This window comes from Panthera pardus, unplaced genomic scaffold (assembly GCF_024362965.1).
Source record: "Panthera pardus isolate Hobbes unplaced genomic scaffold, ASM2436296v1 HiC_scaffold_10, whole genome shotgun sequence".
NCBI classification, from domain to species: domain Eukaryota; kingdom Metazoa; phylum Chordata; class Mammalia; order Carnivora; family Felidae; genus Panthera; species Panthera pardus.
In genome coordinates, this window is record NW_026526655.1 from 106,293,211 (window position 1) to 106,301,235 (window position 8,025).

The 8,025-nt window shown below is 37.8% G+C and overlaps 1 pseudogene; it reads left to right on the plus strand.

Annotated features, from left to right (window-relative positions):
* Positions 1-369: 369 nt before the first annotated feature.
* Positions 370-2,851, plus strand: LOC109278836 (elongin-A-like; annotated as a pseudogene).
* The last annotated feature ends 5,174 nt before the right edge of the window (positions 2,852-8,025 follow it).

The following is an 8,025-nucleotide window of genomic DNA, read 5'->3' on the forward strand; positions in this document are numbered from 1 at the left end:
TATGCTCCTTCTTCACTTCTGTTATGTGACTGTGTGAAAGTGAATTTGATTTCCCTGAGCCTCAGTTGTATCATCTGTAAAATGGAGATAATATAACCCATTTCCTCGGGTTGTAGTGAGGCTAAAATTAAGCTAACCACTGGCACATAGCCTCTGTCTAGGGTGGTCACTACTGAGGGGTTGATCTTGCTGACTCTCTGGTCTGAGAGCAGGCCAGCCAGCCCAGGGGCCATCAACAGGTGTCTCATTCGGGCATGACCCACAACTCCTTTGCATAAGTGGAGGTAATATGTGGTTAAGATTTGTAAGCCCAGGTGCTGAGGTTTCCTTTAGTCTCGGGTGACACACTGGAAAGTTGTTCCAGGCCAGATGTGTGGCTGCCCAAAGGCCTGGCAGAAGCCAGTAGGCCCAGACCGAGTGGTTCCCAGTGGCATGCACACATGTGAAGCCCACATGTGGCCAGTAGCACCTCAGTCCCCACCAAGGATGCGTGGAGACCAGAGCTGCAATCACAGGACTGTACCGGCCCCCTCCCTGCTGGGACGGTCACACTGCTGGTGGCCAGGCTCGTGCTCCAAATGGTGGAGAAGCTGTAGGCAAGGCTGGCTGCAAACCTGGACCCTAGGAAGCTATGGAAATATGTAAAGAAACGCTCCACCTTGCCTGTTACAGTAGCCATTGTTGTGGAGAGCGGTCATGAGAACAGTAAATAACCTGTGAAAACACCAGCATTGGAAGTTTTGCCAGGGACTCAGTGGCCCAGGGGAATAAGCTGGTTTCTGTATAACCAGACGATTGAAACTGATGAAAAGGACTTGAAAAAGAGCCATCATTTTTTGTTTTATTCTGCTTTTTATTTTAAATTTTAGTTCGTTAACATACAGTGTGATATGGGTTTCAGGAGTAGAATTCTATGATCACTTACATGCAACACCCAGGGCTCATCACAAATGCCCTCTTTAGTAACCATCACCCATCTAGCCCACCCTCCCACCCACCTCCCTCTGTCAACCCATATTTTGTTCTCTATCATTAAAAGTCTCTTGTGGGAACACCTGGGTGGCTCAATCGGTTAAGTGTTTGACTTCAGCACAGGTCATGATCTCATGGTTAGTGAGTTTGGCCCCACGTTGGGCTTTGTGCTGATAGCTCAGAGCCTGGAGCCTGCTTTGGATTCTGTGTCTCCCTCTCTCTCTGCCCCTCCCCTGCTCACACTCTGTCTCTCTCTCTCTCTCTCTCTCTCTGAAAAATAAATAAACATTAAAAACTTGAAGAAAGTATCTTATGGTTTGTTTCCCTCTCTTCTCTCCCACCTCGTCTCCCCATACATTCATCTGTTTTGTTTCTTAATTTCACATAAGAGAAAAATCATATAGTATTTGTCTTTCTCTGATTGACGTATATCGCTTAGCGTAATACATTCTAGCTCCATGTAGTTTTTGATGGCTGGGTAATGGTTGAACGTGCCCCAGAGAGGACCTTCAGAAGAAGTAGGACATAGAGAAGGACTACCAAGAAAATTGAAAAGCCTCCAACAGCCAATCCACATCTTCGATCACAGACAGGGAAAAAAGACAACAACAACAAAACTTAGAAAACTCAGACCTGGAAATACCTCACAAAGTGTCTCACAATCTTGAGAGGAGAGATGAGAGGAAGAGGTGCCCCAGAGTTTCACCAGCTTCTTCCTATTTCTATTTCTCAGTCCAGGAATCTTCTGATTACTGCCATGTTCAGACCCCTCCATCATCCACCTGTCCTCATCAAGTGTTTGTGGACAATGGTCCAGATCTCCAGTGGAGGACCAGCAACCCATTGTTCCACACCAGAAGCCTGGTCACACAAATTCCTCCCAGGATGGTCTGGGGCTCAGTCAATAATAGCACCTGAGTGAGCCCCAGAGGAAAGGGGCTGTGGGTCAAAATAAGGAGCACAAACTGACCCACAAGGAATAAATTTTGAAGGATACCAAAGGGGATGGAAAATCCTCCTGCTTTGATCAGCAAGAAATCCCACAAGGTGGTATCCATAGAAGAAAGTCAAAGGCCACTCGAAGGGATGAAGCAAAGGAGAAACCACCCTCTAGTGGTATCAAGAAAGAAGGAAAGAAAAGGCAACAGCCTCAAGAAGTTTTTGCTTCCCTCGGAGTTGCTTTAGACAACCATCTTAAAAAGCTCAAACACAGTGTCAGCGAAAACCAAACCAAACAAACAAATTCCAGAGGTTGTAAACACAGGAGAGGGGGCCAGGGTAAAAGAGGTTTCTAACAACCTAAAGACTTAAGAAGGGAAACTTCTTAAGACTTCTAATTTGGATAAAGTCAGTGGTCTCCCTCCCTGAAGTTGAGGAAGATATGGATGATTAATTCAAGCATCCCATCATGTCTTTGGAGTCATACCTTGACTATGTCCAGCCCTGGAAGTAAAAGACAATTTCATTTTTATGGAAACTTTAATCACTGCACTTGAAGAAAAACAACACATACAAAAATAATATTCTAAAAGCACTAGGCAAAAAAAAACATGGACTCCATTCAGAAATTATCTAAAGTGAAGGAAGACAAGTCAGAGAAGCTACAGCCAAGTGGAGCTACTTCTGCCAAATTGGAAAGGTCCCCACTAAGGCATTACCAGTGTTATCAGACTTCTTTTACTGAGGTTAGAGGTCCATTACCATCCACCTCCTGCCCTCAAAGTGGTGTTCTCCTTCCAACAAAACACAGAGCATTCTCTTCACCCCAGGAAAAAGAAGCTGACTTTCTGAACTCAGAAGGAATTCTAAGATGCAGGTATATTCTGGTTCTCCAAGTGCCTATCTTCTCAAAACAACTAAGAGAAGAAAAGAGAAATAAAGTTGAAGTTACAAATACTTGCTGGTGACTTTCTGGCATCTTCCCTTGACAGCCAGATCATCAACATTTATGGAGTCCCTATTTTTAATGAGCACATGGTATTAGCAACTGCAAAATGAAATGCTATGTCTCCTTTAAACCTAGAAATTTTTCAGGAACGCAGTTTACATGCTAACGAAAAAACTTAGAAGTGTGATCCTTCAGTAATAACTTTTCAAGGACATTTTGTAAAAAGCGCTTCTTGGGTCCAAATTTACTTTTATTTAACAATTTTCTTTACACCATTGTTTAAAGTGGCATTTCCCACACACATTTGTAGGTCTCACCACACATACGTACAAAGCAAACAAGTGTTTTTAAATTATTTTTTTTTCATTTAAGGAATCATAGGATAGTTTAGTTCTTAGTAAAGAACAGAAGTTTTCAAATTGCTAATGTTTCAAAACTTTATTTAAATAAAAAATCAAAGTACTTTGATCAAACCAGGCTAGAATAAAATGTTAATAATGTCCATTCTTATAGCTGTTAACCCACTTGTGTTTGAAAACAATCTGAAAATAATAAGTACTTTATTTTTTGTTTAATTTTATTAATGTTTATTTCTGAGACAGAGACAGAGCGTGAACAGGGGAGGGGCAGAAAGAGGGAGACACAGAATCTGAAACAGGTTCCAAGCTCTGAGCTGTCAGCACAGAGCCTGACGTGGGGCTCGGACCCACGAACTGTGAGATGATGACCCGGGCTGAAGTCGGACGCTCAACCAACTGAGCCACCTAAGCACCCCATAAGATGTACTGTAATAAGCCTCAAAATAGTTGGTATGAAAAACGGTTATTGAATTAAAAAATGAACAGATATTAATAAAAGTGAGTCAGTATCAGGAAACATAGTTGAGAGTTGAAGTGTTTAGAGTTTGAATAAATGGAATAGCCTCAGAAGCATAGTTAGGCGAATGCAAATAAAGTTTCATTTGCACATGGCAACATATGTATTGTCCTCCTCCAGCCTAATACTTGAATACACATCACAACAAAAACTGGAAGGAACTTGGGAATGAAAGAAGTTAAATGCAAAGTCATACATACGGGGAGCCTGGTTGGCTTAGTAGGTTAAGCATCCAACTCTCAGTCTTCAGCTCAGGTCATGATCTCACGGTTCATGGGAATGAGCCCCACGTCAGGTTCTTAGCTGACAGGGCAGCGCCTGCCTGGGATTCTCTCTCTCTTCCCTGCCCCTGCTCGTGCTCTCCCTCTCACAAATAACTAAACTTAAGAAAAAAAAAAGTAATATATGAAGAGTGTTTAGAATAGTGTGTGGCACATATTAAGTGCTTTATGCTTTAAGTATTATTATTATTAATGCTACCAACATTATTAATAATGCTACGTCTTCAGATAAAAGAAGAATATGAAATATCAACAATTTAAAGTTAAAGCCATCAAAATTTATTTGGAGTGTTTATTTAAATATAATAACATGACTAAAGGTGACTGGCTGGCTCAGTCAGTGGAACATGTGACTCTTAATGTTGGGGTCATGAGTTTGAGCCCTACATTCGGGGTAGAGATTACATAAAGTAACTAACTAACTAACTAACTAACTAATAATATTATCTTTCCAGAAAAATTTACACAAACACTCCCAAGAACCAATAAGCAAGTATAGCAGGATCACTAGATACAAAACTAGTATACAAAATTCAATTACTTTCCTATAAGCTTGCAATGAATATTTTGAACTGGAATTAAAAAAAATAGTATTTATAATAGTACCAAAAATTGAGGTTCACGGAGGTAAATATTGTAAAAAATATATAGAATCTGCATGCTCAAAACTACTAAACACTTTTGGAATATCAAAGATTTAAAGAAAGGGAAATGTTTTGTTCCCACTCATGGGAGATTCAGGATTACTAAAATGTTAATTCCTCTCAACTTAATCTATAGATTCAATGCAATCTCAATCATAGTAATTGCTGTCAAGGATGAAAGGCAAAATTACCCTAACTCCTTGCTGGTGAATGTGGAAGATGGTATAGCCACTTAGGAAGAAACTTTGGCAGTTTCTTACAAAACTAAATATAATATTACCATAGGAACCAGCAATCATGCTCCTAGGTATATATTCAAATCAGGTGAAAACACTGATTCACATAAAAACCTGTATGCAAATTTTTATAACAGCATTATTCATAATAGCCAACAATTAAAAGCAATGAAGATATCATTCAACGGTTGAAGAGAATTTCATATTTTTAATAAATAAATAATAAATAAATAAATACAAATTAAAAAATAAAAATCAACAGTTGAATAGGGAATTAATCTGGTATTACATGTACAAGGGAATACTATCCAGGGATAAAAAATAAATATCTCATTACATCATGCAAATACATGTATGAGTTTTAAATGCATATTGCTAAATATAAATGTATTTGCATGTATGTAATCATCCACTCCAACAGCAGGAAATCTAACTCCTGCCATCTGTCTTATATTACATACCTTTTCATTTATAGTATAAATAAATAGTGGTTTTTGAATTATTGACCCAATATTTAGGAAATTCTAAAGAATCAAGTCTGAAATCTACATAACATATAATTCCATTTGTATGACATTTTGTATATACCAAAATTGTGAAGAGATTACACAGATCAGCATTTGACACACTTTTGGCAATGGTGAGGTTTAAGTACACGAAGCACAGATAAATTTTTAAGACTCTAAAATTATTTGTCACATAGAGATGCAAAAAACCTTCAACAAAATATTAGCAAACCAAATTCAATAATACATTAAAGATCATATACCATGATCAAGTGGGATTTATTCTAGGAATGCAAGGATGATTCAACATCTGCCAAACAAACAATGTGATACATCACAGTGACAAAATGAAGGCTAAACACCATAGATGATCGTCTAAGTTGATGAAGAAAAACATCTGAAAAAAACTCAACATCCACTTATAATAATAACTCTCAACAAACTGTGTATGGACAGAATGTATTTCAACATAATAAAGGTTCAGCATAATAAATGACAGCTAACATACTTAATGTTGAAAAGATAATACCTTTTCTTTGAGATCACAAATAAGAATGTTCTCTCACCACTTCTATTCAACATAGTATTGGAAGTCCTAGCCACAGCAATTCGACAGAATAAATAAATAAAAGGCATACAAACTGGAAAGGAAGAAGTAAAGCTATTTGCAGATCACATGAGTTTATTTTTAGAAAACCCTGAATAGTCCACCAAAAAACAGTTAGAACTAATAAATTAATTCAATAAAGTTGCAGGATACAAAATCAATAGGCAAAACTCTGTTGCATTCTTGTGTACTAACATGAACTATCAGAAAGAGAAATTGAGAAAACAACCACATTTATTACTGAATCAAAAAACACACCTAGGAATAAATTTAGCCAATAGGTAAAAAATCTGTTCACTGAAAACTATGACATTGATAAAAGAAACTGAGGAAGACACAAATAAATATAAAGATATTTCATGATCATGGATTAGAAGAATTAATATTGCTAAAATGTGTATATTACACAGGCTACAAATTCAGTCTACAAATTCAATGCAATCCCTATTAAAATTCCAATGGAGGGCTGTTGGGTTGGCTCAGTTGGTTAAGCTTCAGACTTCAGCTCAGTTTGTGATCTCACGGTTCTTGGCTTCGAGCCCTGCATCAGGCTCTGTACTGACAGCTCAGAGCCTGGAGCCTGCTTCAGATTCTGTCTCCAACTCTCTCTGCCCCTCCCTTGCTCATGCTCTCTCTCTCTCTCAAAAATAAATAAACATTAAAATTTTTTTTAAAAATTCCAATTGAATCTTTCACAGAAATAGAACAAATAATCCTAAATTTTGTATGGAACCAAAAAAGATCCTGAATACCAAAACCCATCTTGAGAGAAAAAGAACAAAGCTGGAAGGATCATTCTCCCTGATTTCAAACTATGCTACAAAGCTATAATAATCAAAAAAGGCATGGTTTTGGCATAAAAACAGACACATAAATAAATGGAAGAGAGTAGAGAGCCCAGAAATAAACCACCCCTAATTAATTTATGACAAAGGAGGCAAGACTGTGCAATGAGGAAAAATAGTCTCTTCAGTAAAGAGTGTGGAGAAAGGTGGACAACCACATACAAAAGAATGAAATTGAACTCTACCTTACACCGTATACAAAAATTAACTCAAAATGGACAAAAAAATGAATATAAGACCTGAAACCATAAAGCTCCTGGCAGAAAAGTTAGGGAGTAAGCTCATTAACATTGATCTTAGTAATGAATGTTTCATACCAATGAATTTTTGAATCTGACTCCAAAACCAAGGACAACAAAAACAAAAATAAATACATGAAAAGTCAAATTAAAACCTTCTCCACAGCAAAGAAAACCATCAACTAAATGAAAAGGAAACCTGATGAATGGAGAAGATATTTGCAAATTATACATTTGATAAGGGATTAATATCCAATATATATGAAGAACTGATGCAATTCAATAAAAAAACTCATTTAAGAAATGTGCAGAAAATCTGAACACATGTTTTCCCAGAGAAGACATATAGATGGCCAACAGGCACATGGAAAGATGCTCAACATTACTAATCAGTGGTAAAATGTGAATCAATTCCATAATGAGATACCACCTCACACACCTATCAGAATGGCTAGAATCAAAAAGACAAGAAATAAGTGTTAGCAAGAATGTGGAAAATAAAACATTTGTGCACTATTTGTGGGAATGTAAATTGGTGCAGCCACTATGAAAAACCATATGAAACTTCCTCAAAAAATTTAAAAAATAGGAATAGGCATGTGTTTCAGCAATTCCACTTTTGGGTATTTATCCAAATAAAATGAAAACCCTAACTAGCAAATATGTATGCACCTTTATATTTATTGAAACATTATTTAAAATAGCCAAGATAAAAGATCCTGGGAAGATGGCAGTGTAGGAGGACTCTGGGCTCACCGCATGTCCTGCTGATCACTTAGATTCCAACTACACCTGCCTAAATAACCCAGAAAACCTCCAGAGGATTAGCAGAACGGAGTCTCTGAAGCCAAGCAGAGATGAGAGGCCCATGGAAGAGGGTAGGAAGAGCGGAGAGGCAGAGGCAGTGCACCCTCCATGGACTGGCGGGAGG